General features: G+C 42.8%; 1 long non-coding RNA gene across 2 annotated transcripts in view; it reads left to right on the top strand.

Annotated features, from left to right (window-relative positions):
- LOC124777765 overlaps positions 1 to 14,064 on the top strand; it is a 1,006,492-nt gene that overhangs the window by 761,531 nt on the left and 230,897 nt on the right. The gene's annotated exons all lie outside the window — the stretch shown is intronic.

Below are 14,064 nucleotides of genomic sequence, written 5' to 3' on the forward strand. Positions count from 1 at the left end.
ACAGAGGAATCTATGACACATGAAGTGAAAGAAACTGGGTACTTAAATGTTGAGTACATAGCAGGAATGTATTAAAGACACTGTAAGGTGGTGGTGGGGGACAGTGAACCTCAAGGGAGTACCTCTTTTATGGCTAAGATCAGTATCCAATGACTCAACACTGAATAAAATGAAGCTTAATGATCTCACACAAAAAAGTGCTAGAGATGTTAAAATATCACAGCATTCTCATAAAGGTACAGTGGACAACAATGTTAGTACATTGCGTCAGAATACCAGGGGATAGAAAAATAAAGTAGATGAGCTTCTTATTTGTTTAGAAGATTTAAAAAATGAGGGTGGAATAAATGTACTACACCTGTCTGAACATTATATAATCCAGACATGGAAAAGATAAATGTAGGTGGATATAAGCTTTCAACACATATAAGTGGAGATGCTATGTGAAGAGATGTAGTTGCCATATATGTTAAAATTTATCATAGTGTGAAAAATTTTAAAACTAAGTATTTTGTGTGGAACAACTTATAGAAGCAAGTACCTGTGGGCTTAAACAAAATGATGAGACGTTTATAACTGTAGTTGTGTATAGGTGCCCATTGGGAAATGTTCAACCATTTCTGAAATACTTGGATTCTTCGTTGTGAGTTTATTCAGACAGAGGGAGGCAAATTGTACTTTGTGGGGATTCAATGTAGATTTTTCTGAAAGAGTCTGACAGAAAGAACGACCATGAAATATTACTTGGGTCTTTAAATTAAACATCAGTTACTTATTTCCTTACTCAGGTAGTGCAGCAACCACACTGATAGATAATGTTTTTCTGGGCTGAGATAAATTTAATCAAATAAAAACTTTTCCTCTTAAGAAATGTCATTCTTATCATGCTGTTGCAGTATATGACATAACTTCATATCATAATGCAAAACAGTCCTCCAAGATAGGACATTCAATTAAAGATCTAAGAATTGCAAATTTTAGAAAAAATGTCTCACATGTAGACTGGGATGAGGTGTATGGGGAACCTGATGTTAATTTAAAATTGAACATCGTTCATAATATCTTCGTGAGTATATCTGAAACAGTTTCCTTAAATAAACAGTGAAACATAATTGTAAGAAACCATCGAAAAGGCCATGGCCTAGTAAAGGGATAAAAAATTTTGTAAACAGAAAAGAGGAATCTATATTATAGCTACAAAGGGAAATTAACCATAAATAGTGGGAACTACTTCGCTGGATTAAGATAAGTTATTGAGAAGTTCAGAAGTATATGATTATGTATGAGGTTAGCTCCTCTGATACTAAAAACAAAACAGTTTGGAATACTGTTAAAAGGGAAACAGAGTAACCAAGAGCTCAGGAAGACTGTATTCAGTGAAAAGTTTGTTAACAAAAAGTAAAAAGTAGAAAATATTTAAGTGGTTTAGAGGAAATAGGATTCAGCTGTTCATTAGAAAATGAAAGGCTGTATGTGGAAGACGCAGCACCTCTCCAGTTTGATAAAAATCGTAATTTAGCCCATCTCTCCAGCTGAAATTAGGAAAATAACAAATTTCCTCAAATTTGGAACTGATGGCGTTTCCAAGAGAGTACTAAAAGCTTATTAAAAACAAATAAGTAGGATTCTCAGCCACGTATGTAGCAGCGCACTGAATTAGGGCATCAATTAATAAAGAAATAAGCACACTGCACCCAGCTTTCCGAGCCGAACGCCCACTCGTGTACCCTTAATGACTGCACGATGTAAAGCTTTACATCGCAACTGGAACAGTCAGCACCGACATTGGACTGTTGATGACTGGAAACATGTTGCCTGGTCGGACGAGTCTAATTTTAAATTATATCGTGCGGATGGACGTGTACGGATATGGAGACAACCTCATGAATTATTGGACTCTGCATGTCAGGAGGGCACTGTTAAAGCTGGTAGAGGCTCTGTAATGCTGTGGGGCATATGCAGTTGGAGTAATATGGGACCCCTGATACGTCTAGATACGACATGTACTTAAGCATCCTGTATGATCACCTGCATTTATTCATGTCCTTTGTGCATTCCGAAGGACTGGGCAATTCCAGCAGGAGGATACGACAACCCACACATCCAGAATTGCTACAGAGTGGCTCCAAGAACACTTCCGCTGTCCACCAAACTCCTCAGACATGAACACAATTGAGCATATCTGGGATGCCTTGTATCGTGCTGTGCAGAAGAGACCTCCACCCCTCGTGGTCTTACGAATTTACGGACAGCCCTGCAGGGTTACCTCCAGCACTATTTCGGACATCAATCGAGACCGCGCCACGTCGTGTTGCGGCACTTCTGCGTGCTCGCGGGGCCCTACATGACATTAGGCAGGTGTGCCAGTTTCTTTGGCTGTTCAGTGAATAAATGTGCCAGGTACACGTATATAAGTGTCCCTTCGTCCCGTCAACGTTAACTATACTTGTCCTAAACCCAGAATGTGTTAGAGAAGAAATATATATAATCACACAAATAGGTCTGAAAAACCGTTACTCTGACCATGTCCACGACTACATGCAGTTTTCTTTCTCCCTCGGCATGATGACAAGTATCAGCAGGTCAGTACAATGTGTCACACAACTCGCACTGCATGCCTATGATTCCAAGAGCACCGTCCTCTCCTGGCCATGAAACTCCCCGGTTTTAAACCTAGTCGAAAATCTGTGGCACCACCTAGATCGAGCTGTACGCACCATGGAATCTCAGCTGAGAAATGTAGAGCAGCCGGGCGTAGCATTGGAGTCAATACGGCTCCACATCCCTGTCGCCACCTTCCAGGACCTCGTTGGCTCTGTTCCTACACATCTCGCATTGGTCCGCGCTAGAAAGGTGGTTGTTCAGACTTTTGATAGGCAAATGCTGGGCTGGTTCCTTTTAAAGAACACGGCCTATTCTCTTTCCCATCTTTGTGCTCTGTCTCCAATGACTTCGATGCCGACGGGATGTTAAACCCTAACCTTTCTAAACTCTTTCTGAAGCACTCCGAAGGTCAGTCTAAATTCAGTGGAACAGATTAAATTCGCATGGCTGCATGCCCGGTAGTGAATGTATTATTTATTACGCTGTGAGGAGGTGAAACTATAGATCCGGCACCATTAACTTATACTTTTTGCAATACAGAACCAGAGACCTTAAAATATGTATATACGAGTAACCCTACAGAGTGACCTAAAGTTGAATGGACACATAAACTAACTGTAAGGAATGCGGATGTGAGGCAACGATTATTGGACGGATATTACAAAAATGTATTGCATTCTCGAAAGAAGTGGCTCACAAAATACTCGTCTAAGTGATTGTTGAGTTGTCTACAACTTGTACAGCGACGAAATTGCACTTATGAGTCAAAAGACAAGAAAGGGAAGCAGTAGTTGAGCAGAGAGGAAGACACATTTGTAGCACATGCCTGAAGTTACTGCATGAATACGCTGAGCAAGCTGTGGAAGAGTGCCCAGGAGAAATTTGGAAAGGGATCGAAATTCAAGGGAACAAATAAAAATATCTGAGAGAATTAGCTTAAAGAAGTGCATCAATAAGTAAAATGTGAGTTGTGTTACGTGGATATCAAAATAACAGACGACGGGTGAACTGCAGAGGATATGAAATGCAGACCGGCAATACAAGAAAGAGCACTTGAAAGTAATAAATCTACAACTGGGGTGGATGATGTAAGTGGGGGTGATAACATTAGGTGCATGAAATACTTCTCTTGCCAGTTTTATTTTCCTCCCTCTGTACAAACTGAACAAAAGCTGTGAAAAATTCCAACCGTACCTTGTCCTGCTCTTAATGAGAACTTGTCATTCATCATATTACACTTTTATTACTACCATTTGGGTTTACGGCATCATGAAGATTATTCGCCTGTCTGTGTAATTTAGTATTAATTTGCTAAGGTTTACGAACATGTTATACCATCTAGTCTCTCTAAGTCCATCTTTACACAGATTGTTTCCCCACCTCGGCTGTTCAGTACAGAACGTCGAGTCAAAACACCTTTCAGCTGCCTAAATTTCCAATTGTTAGTTTAATAAGCATCCAGTTTCGGCGATATATTCATCATCGGAGGGCCTGAAGATGGTGTAATACATCGGCGAAACTGGTTGCTCAGTAAAGTAACAACTGGAAATTTAGACGGCTAAAAGGTTGTTATCCTATCTTTAATTTTCTGAGGCTTTGTATACCTCCACAAATGATAAGAAACTGTCCTGATGTTTATTCACTCCGTTTTTCATTACAACATTGGTATTGCTTGTCCATTAGTTTTCTCTTTATAAAGTCAGCAAGTTTTCATTAAATTGACTTGTCATGCCTATCGTCCGAAACTTTACACGTTTATCCGCACATGACCTTTTTGACTCCGACTATCACATCCAACCTTCTGTTGGATATAATGGTGGAAAAGCCCTCACACGCGGCGTTTACTTTACTTCGTTGTAAACTTCTCAGCAAGGAATTGCGGAGGTTCGCGAAATTGCGTGTCATACTGCAGCCAGTTTGCACGATTTTACAGCGTACTTATGGTGTTCTCACTGTGTTGTCCGTTGGGGAATTAGCACTTCGCTCCTTAATCGGACTGCTTTATGTGTACCGCTTTATGTTCCTCGCTCTTTGCCGTAAAGCGTGTGCATTTTACGGTCGGTTTAGGTGCAGGTATGACGCTGCTACAGCACCTTGAAGATAGCTCAATCTCCTATGCCAAAAGAATTGGGTACCCCTAACCCTGTACCGATTTACAGGCTACTAGTAACCCCCACCCGATACTTCAAAGAGTCGAGCTTTTTTATATAAATATTTTTTGGGCTGTAAGGGAGAATAAGTTTAGTAAAGATTTGAAATTACGTTTAAAGTTCGTTTGAAGACACTCAGTTCTCTTATTATCAAACGCGGGATGAGTGTAGTCTGACTAATTTGCGTTCCGTTTTAAGAACAGTCTTTCAAGCGTCTGAGTTTTTGTGTCGCCATATGTCCCGAGGTATGTGAGATGATATAATTTCTCATGTACATTCATGAAATATACGTGGACATTGTCAGCAAAATGAGCTGCAAACAGACGTAGTAGTAAAAACGGAGTAAATGATACCTCATCCTTTTTTCACATTATTTCGTGTTTGTGTATAAGGTGGGGGGGGGGGGGGGGCTGGAAGGGGAGTGTCGGTGATAGAAAGTTACGAAAAGATTTGAAATTATATGTAAAATTTGTTCTACTCACTAAGTGCTCTTATTATTAAATACTGGACAAACATATTCTTGGTAATTTGCGTGTCGTGAATTATACTATTCTTAGCGTAAGGAACAATCGGTCGTGAAATGAAAACACAGTAAAAATCGAAACTGTTTTGTTTGCAACAGTCAGCTACACCTTCCAGTTACTTCTCCACACAGTCGCCGCGCCGGCTTCGACATCTCTCGTAGCGTTGTGCCAACTTCCTAATACTGTCGTCGTAGAAGGCAGGCTCCTGCGCTTTCCGCCAATTTTCTACGCTGGTCTGTAGCTCGCTATAATGTTGTCTTCACTGCCAGCGGTTCACGTGAGAGAGAAGAAACTCAGAGCGATGCAAATATGGGCTGTACAGTGGATGATCAAAGGTTTCCTGTCGAAAACGCTGCAGGAGCGTCCTTATTGCCCTGCTGTGTGCGGCCGAGAACTGTCATGAAGGAACTGCAAGAGTGTTACATTACGTGGGGTTGCATGATATCAGGCGAAATATCTCTGCAGGCACCCATACTTGTCGGGAGACGCCGTTTTCTGACGTTCAGAACTGAGAAGAGCGTTGTGAAGATATCTACGGGCATACTAGAGACACTGCGCAACACATCTGTGCAAAGCTTCATGGGATTTTTGCAATGGTTTCCATTCCGCGGCCGATCGTTTCTTACTTTCCGAATAGCCCTCGTACACATTTTCTAGCTTTAATACTAAATCTTTAACGTAAGATTCAAACACTTAATGAGCAAAAATTCTGTTCGTAACTATATGAAACATAGAAAATCAAAGTTCTGATGCTCCCGGAAGCCATTAGATAGACAACATGCAACTGAAATCTCTGACTTGGCGACAGTTTTCACCGTTTAATAATGTAGAAGGACTGTTCCTCAGGCCTGAAACAGCGCAATATTGTTGCAATAAATAGCTGATGAAGACACGAAGGAATTACAACATTTAGTAGCTGCTAGTGGGCACTGATTGAAATCAGTGAGGCCGAAAATTTATGCCAGACCAGATTCGAACGCTTCGTAAGCAGATGCTCTGACCACGTTTTTGTTTCTTTTGTCTATCTCATTTTTTAATTCTATATTGTTCTTTGAATTTGTTCTGGGCGGACCTCCGATGACACCCGTTCGGTTTGGTCATTGATCCACTCACTCAGTTTTTTACTACAGAGGGCAGCTAACCCTCTGACCGAACACGCTGAGCTACCGTGCCGGCGGCCACTGAGTCATCTACATCTACATTATTACTCCGCAAGCCGCCTGACGGTGTGTGGCGGAGGGTACTTCGAGTACCTCTATCGGTTCTCCCTCCATCCGGACAGAGTGGTTATCGCAACTGCACGGACTACCAGAGAACGCCTCCTGTCGGACACAAATTCTCAACTTACTCATACATTACTGACGTAGTGCGCCTGCTCGTTACCCATGCTACTCGCGGAGTTTCGCCGGTTCCCGAAAGAGTTCGAGGGTGGCGTGCATCTGCACTGAAGGGATCATTGGCTAGCCTCGCCTTAGTTATATGTGTGTGGTTTCCGTTCTTTCGGAATAGCTAATGGTTGCCATTCGCATGGTGACTAACTGATACGGTGTTGCCATGGCGCATATATCCTAGGCTAATCAGTACTTATAGTTCGACATGAAGTTTATATCACGTGAACACAACATACATATTTTTATCTTCTGGAATTTAAGTAGTAATAGGCTATTCTGAATGTGTAAATACGCAGGGTGTAAACAATAGCTGTTCACAACGTACCACACTGGTGCAGGTGAAATCGAGACGAAGAGTTTTATATAGGAGTATTGCGATATAACAAGTCGGGAAAACAACCTCAAACTGGTCTAAAAAGCCACCTACGCTACCAGTACATCCCCGCCGGTCGAGATTTGGGCTCAAACCACCCACGAATATTACAATCCGTTGTTCCTGCACTTAAAAAACGTGAAACTGATTTTTGTGCAATTTTTACCTCGAAATATGTGAAATTTTTACAGCATAAAATTAATAATTAGATATTTTTGTCTGTCTGGCCTTCTTACTAAGAAATTAGCATTCCTGTAAGTGTCGAATTTAGATCGAACAGTAAAAATAATTTGTTTTTACATAACGTTTGCAAAAGTATTCTTTCTTTTGTCATCATCGTGGAAAAATTTAACTCAATAATAAAAACTGAGTTGCCGACTAAGTCGGTGGCGTAAGAGAAACTGTATAGGATAATGGTTGCAAGTGTAACCCATTACACTACCAATTCGATGCAAATAAACACAGTTTGACAGAGAAACATTTAAAATGGTTGAAATGGCTCTGAGCACCATGGGACTTAACATCTATGGTCATCAGTCCCCTAGAACTTAGAACTACTTAAACCTAACTAACCTAAGGACAGCACACAACACCCAGCCATCACGAGGCAGAGAAAATCCCTGACCCCGCCGGGAATCGAACCCGGGAAGCCGGGCGTGGGAAGCGAGAAATATTTAAATGGAGCTGATATACATGTTTGAATTATAAGCTGATGTGGCCGAAGTACTCGTATGGAATCAGCGCGGTAATGAAAATGCGTTTCAACTTTTTACATTCAAGTTATGAACTTCCATTTCTACGTAAAAATCAATTTGATGTTCCATTGTGAGATTCAGCGTTACGCTTTGTATTGTTGTACTTATTGCTAGATGTATCGTCAATATAACGTAAACCGAAAGCAGAAAAGTGTCTTCGCGATCGCCACGGGGGCAATAGCTAGGAGGTTGCAGCACGTTTCTATATTCATCGCTTAAAGTTGGTTCTTGTAACTTAAAAAGTAGGCTTTCAGGTTTAGTTTGCGTCTCTCTTCAAGCGCCTGCCAGTTGTGCTCTTTCAGCATCCCCGTGACACTCGCCTATGTGTGAAACAAACGAGTGACCATTTGTCATGCCCTTCTCTATATACGTTCAAAGTACCGAATCAGCCGTATTTTGTGCCAGTACCACCCACTTTAGCAATATTCTAAAATGAGTTGCGGGAGTGTCTTGTCACCACTCTATTTTTCAGACTGATTGCAGTTCTCTAGTACTCTACCAATAGCCAGAAGTCTGGCACCCGCTTTACCTACGACGTCCCATTTCATATCCCAAGAAACTGTTACGTCGAGGTATTTGTACGAATGCAGAGATTCCATCTGTGCTCATAGATATTGTAGTCACAAGATTCTGAGTTTTCTTCGTTTCATCAGATACGATATTTTACATTTCTGAATGTTTGAAGCAATTTGCTACTTTGAAGTCTTATTATTTTTAGCTCTACTTATCGTTCATTACAACTGGCATTAACTCTAACCTCATGTAATATTACAGAATTTCAAATTGACAGTATCAGTTATATACTTAGCTTTTACTTGTTTACTCGAGAGCGCAAGTCAAGGAGTTCATATGAATGTTTGAGATGTTAAAAGTAAACACTTTGAATAATCATTATTTATTTCGGTACCGCGAATAAGCAACGATGTCTTGCCATGGCGTCTGACAAGCCTTGCATCACTATTACGACATGTTTAATTGTTCACATTAAGTACTGTGAAAATTTAAACTACGTTGATGATAAACAGTTTATATACTTGAGATTGTACAAAAAAAGAGATCCCTAAAAACTTGTTCTTGTTGTATGCAGATAGTGATTATAATATTTTGACTGAACCAGATTGATAGTTATAGAAAGGGATAAAAACATACAAAGAGAAACATTCGAAAAGTAAGAAGATAAGAAAATACTATCAAGATATACACTCCTGGAAATTGAAATAAGAACACCGTGAATTCATTGTCCCACGAAGGGGAAACTTTATTGACACATTCCTGGGGTCAGATACATCACATGATCACACTGACAGAACCACAGGCACATAGACACAGGCAACAGAGAATGCACAATGTCGGCACTAGTACAGTGTGTATCCACCTTTCGCAGCAATGCAGGCTGCTATTCTCCCATGGAGACGATCGTAGAGATGCTGGATGTAGTCCTGTGGAACGGCTTGCCATGCCATTTCCACCTGGCGCCTCAGTTGGACCAGCGTTCGTGCTGGACGTGCAGACCGCGTGAGACGACGCTTCATCCAGTCCCAAACATGCTCAATGGGGGACAGATCCGGAGATCTTGCTGGCCAGGTTAGTTGACTTACACCTTCTAGAGCACGTTGAGTGGCACGGGATACATGCGGACGTGCATTGTCCTGTTGGAACAGCAAGATCCCTTGCCGGTCTAGGAATGGTAGAACGATGGGTTCGATGACGGTTTGGATGTACCGTGCACTATTCAGTGTCCCCTCGACGATCACCAGTGGTGTACGGCCAGTGTAGGAGATCGCTCCCCACACCATGATGCCGGGTGTTGGCCCTGTGTGCCTCGGTCGTATGCAGTCCTGATTGTGGCGCTCACCTGCACGGCGCCAAACACGCATACGACCATCATTGGCACCAAGGCAGAAGCGAATCTCATAGCTGAAGACGACACGCCTCCATTCGTCCCTCCATTCAAGCCTGTCGCGACACCACTGGAGGCGGGCTGCACGATGTTAGGGCGCGAGCGGAAGACGGCCTAACGGTGTGCGGGACCGTAGCCCAGCATCATGGATACGGTTGCGAATGGTCCTCGCCGATACCCCAGGAGCAACAGTGTCCCTAATTTGCTGGGAAGTGGCGGTGCGGTCCCCTACGGCACTGCGTAGGATCCTACGGTCTTGGCGTGCATCCGTGCGTCGCTGCGGTCCGGTCCCAGGTCGACGGGCACGTGCACCTTCCGCCGACCACTGGCGACAACATCGATGTACTGTGGAGACCTCACGCCCCACGTGTTGAGCAATTCGGCGGTACGTCCACCCGGCCTCCCGCATGCCCACTATACGCCCTCGCTCAAAGTCCGTCAACTGCACATACGGTTCACGTCCACGCTGTCGCGGCATGCTACCAGTGTTAAAGACTGCGATGGAGCTCCGTATGCCACGGCAAACTGGCTGACACTGACGGCGGCGGTGCACAAATGCTGCGCAGCTAGCGCCATTCGACGGCCAAGACCGCGGTTCCTGGTGTGTCCGCTGTGCCGTGCGTGTGATCATTGCTTGTACAGCCCTCTCGCAGTGTCCGGAGCAAGTATGGTGGGTCTGACTCACCGGTGTCAATGTGTTCTTTTTTCCATTTCCAGGAGTGTACATCAAGCGATTTCGTTTGATTAAGAGGTAAACAAAGTAATCAGATTTCCTTTAGCAAAATATTATAAAGGTATTGATACATCTTTATCTACGTTTCAATGAATTACTTTGTACATTGTCTTTTGAGTGAATCTGGTTGTGAGAAGAAATGTATTTGACCTCCTGGTTCGATTGAAATACATCAATTGCTTCAAAATACTTTTGTGAAAACTTGTCGAAAGTAAGATAAGTGTTCTCAAATGAGGCTTTGCAGGATTATTGGTGGAAGCTATTTGCCACAAAACCTATTACGTGACTGCAAATAAGAGGTGTTTCTTACTTCCAATATACGATAATTAAAAAGACAAAACAGACAGATCATGATGGCCCAACGGTACCGACTGGCCACCGTGTCATCCTCAACGAGAGGCGTCACAGGTTGAGGATAGGGATGGGCATGTGGTCAGTACACCGCTCTCCCGATCGTTGTCAGATTTCGTGACCGGTGCTGTCGCTTCTCAGTCAAGTAGCTGCTCAGCTGGCCTCGCAAGATCTGAATGCACCCCATTTGCAAACAGCACCCGGCAGACCCGAATGGTGACCCATCTAAGTGCTAGCCAAGCCCGACAGCGCTTAACTTCGGTGATCTGACGGGAAGCTGTGCTACCACTCCGGCAGGGCCATTGGCACATGGTACTGATACTGTAGCTGGCCGCGGTGGCCGAGCGGTACTAGGCTCTTCAGTCCGGAATCGCGAGACTGCTACGGTCACAGGTTCGAATCCTGCCTCGGACGTGGATGTATGTGATGTCCTTATGTTAGTTAGGTTTAGGTAGTTCTAAGTTCTAGGGGACTGATGACCTCAGATGTTAAGTCCCATAGTGCTCAGAGCCATTTTAACCATTTCTGAATAATTTGTAAACAAGGAACGAAATTCGAAAGCCACATGAAGAAAACTGATAAAGTAAATACAGTATTGAAAACAGGCTGATAAAAGATTCGGATAATTTCAAGAAATTTTCCATAAGTGCTGAAACTATGTTATATTACATCAGAAACAACTTTTATTACTTACAGTTTAGGTTGTGGCGAATGAAACGGTTTTCGTTTGCTGTAGTCGACATTAAATAGATCGATTCGCCTCATTCGATCTCTGATTTTTGAAAAGAGCAGCGAGTTAAATAGTATTATACCACAGTCTGGGTGAATGTTTGAGCATATTTTTTCTCAGACATTACTTCATCACCGATTATAACACAATATTATTGTATCTGGCAGTGGAGACACTTCGGGAGGCTTATCGTTTTATCTTGATATCTCACGGGGACGTGTCGAAACAATTGATGGTACATGCACAAATGTCTTAAAAACAATCACATTGCGATGCCTCTTCCTGAGTCGCCCAGTACTTGGTTACTGTAGCGTCACCATGTGTTCCGATATCTGCCACGGAAGGTCAAGTGCAGTGCCATAGTGGTCGGGTAATAACTGCATTATCTGTGAAATGTTTGTCTTCCATGTAAACAACAATAACAACGACGACGACGCCGACGTCGACGTCGACAACAACAACTTAGACTAGAATTGTATAGAGGCAGATAGGTAGGAAGCTGCTTGCAAGCGGTTTCTTACTTGTTTATTTTTCAGTGGGTGGAAGATGTAAGGGAATGGCTAGTAATGATACAACGTGTTTTATAGCAGATACTGCACACTGAGTTATGGAATATTCATCTAAATGAAGATACGGGCTTAAAAGTAATTGAAAAGAGGCTATGGGACCCGAGGACAGTAGTTCTGTTCATCTTACAGCACTGCGAAAAACACCAATAACTTCGGCTGTATTGGTATGTTAATCGAACGGGAGGCATATACGTGTCCATAGCTTCTGCCCTCCGACACGTCACCAGTTTGACTGTAAGCAGTGTCACGTAAGACTGTTACGTCGCGGAATTTCTGGTTTGTCCACCTGCGTGGCTATGATGGTGCGCAGGACTACTAGCGGTTTTGCAGCTGAAGGTTGCATGCACTGGAGAGGGGACAGCCAGACAAAGGCATTCTGCAGAGCCACAGCTGCGCTGGCCGCAGTTCTGCCGCCATTATATAAGCTGGGCGCCGTGCAAGTGCAGCCAGTACCGGGATCACAGCCAACTTGCAGAGGGAACTGCGACATGAACTCACTGGTGGGTATAGCAGTTACTTCTCCGCGGTACCTTCCAGCCGCGGGTAAGACGACCTCTGTCGGGCGAAACGGGAACACCGGGAGATGTTAATAAATGAAAGGTTAAAAAAAATGGAAGGTAGAAGATGACATACTAGCTGGAGTAACACTGTAAGGACGGGTCGTTAGTCGTCCTTGGGTAACTCAGATGGTAGCGAACTTGTCCGCGAAAGGCAAAAATCCCGTGTTAGAGGCTCGTTTGGGCACAGAGGTTTAATCCGCCGGGGAGTTTCGTATCAGCGCACACACCGCTGCGGATTGAAAATATCATTCTGGAAACATCCCCCAGGCTATAGCTAAGCGATGTTTGCGCAACATCCTTTCTTCCAGGAATGCTAGTCTTGACAGTTTCACAGGAGAGCTACCGTGAAGTTCAGAAGTTAGGGGTTGAGGTGTCTGCCGAAGTAAAGCTGTGAGGGTGGATCATGAGTAGTGCTTGAGTACCAGAGTCGGCAGAGAAACTGTCCGCGAAAGGCAAAGATTCCGATTTCGAGTTTCGGTCCTGCACAGAGTTTTTAATCTGCCAGGAAGTTTCGTATCAGCGCAAAATCCCCCACAGAGTGAAAATCTCATTCTGTTAATAAATATCGTCGTCGTCGTCGTAGTTGTTGTTGTTGTTGTTGTCTTAATGGTTTAATGTGGCTCTCTACGGTAGTCTACCGTTTAAAAGCCTGTTCATCTCTGCATGACCACTGCAGCCTACAACCTATGGTTCTAGGTTGTAGCCTATTTGAGCCGTAAATATCTGTTCTTCCCAATTCGGCTCGATACTTCTCCATTAGCTATTCGATCCATCTATCTAACTTTCAGGACTCTTGTATAAAATTCTTGTGTAAGACCACATTTCAAATAATTCTATGTTCTTCTAGCCTTATCTGTTTATCATCTACATTTCACCTCAGCACAAGGTTACCCTTCATATAAACAGCTTGAGAAAAGCCTTCCTAACACTTGCATTTGTATTCGTCTGGCTTAGCGCCCTATGCTTCGCTCACATTTACTGTATGGTCTGTACACGTATTTTTTGTTTTCCTTTAGTCGAATTTTTATGTTGTTCACAAACTGCAACTCCTTCTAAACTTTTCATCTTAATCAAGGCCATAGAGGCATAGTTCTTTTCCCGAATGTACTTCCGACCAGCAAGCTACTCTGGTAGAAACTTTCCTCCCCTAACACATATTCCTTTATATCTAACCGACAAATGAAATACAAGTTTTCATAGATTTGGTTTTAAAATTCCTTTAATATAACGAAATAATTTCTTAAAAATTTTTATCCCATATTTCACCCCTGTGTTTCCAAAAACAGTGAAACACTTTTTTAATTCCTAGTAGAGAAGCCACATTCAAATTCTCATAGATTTAGCTTTTAAATACTTTCATAACACAATAATTTCATAAAATTTTTCATCTCCTATCTCACTCCATTAGGTGGTTGAATTCCCAA

The sequence above is a fragment of the Schistocerca piceifrons genome, chromosome 2 (genome assembly GCF_021461385.2).
Source record: "Schistocerca piceifrons isolate TAMUIC-IGC-003096 chromosome 2, iqSchPice1.1, whole genome shotgun sequence".
NCBI classification, from domain to species: Eukaryota; Metazoa; Arthropoda; class Insecta; order Orthoptera; family Acrididae; genus Schistocerca; species Schistocerca piceifrons.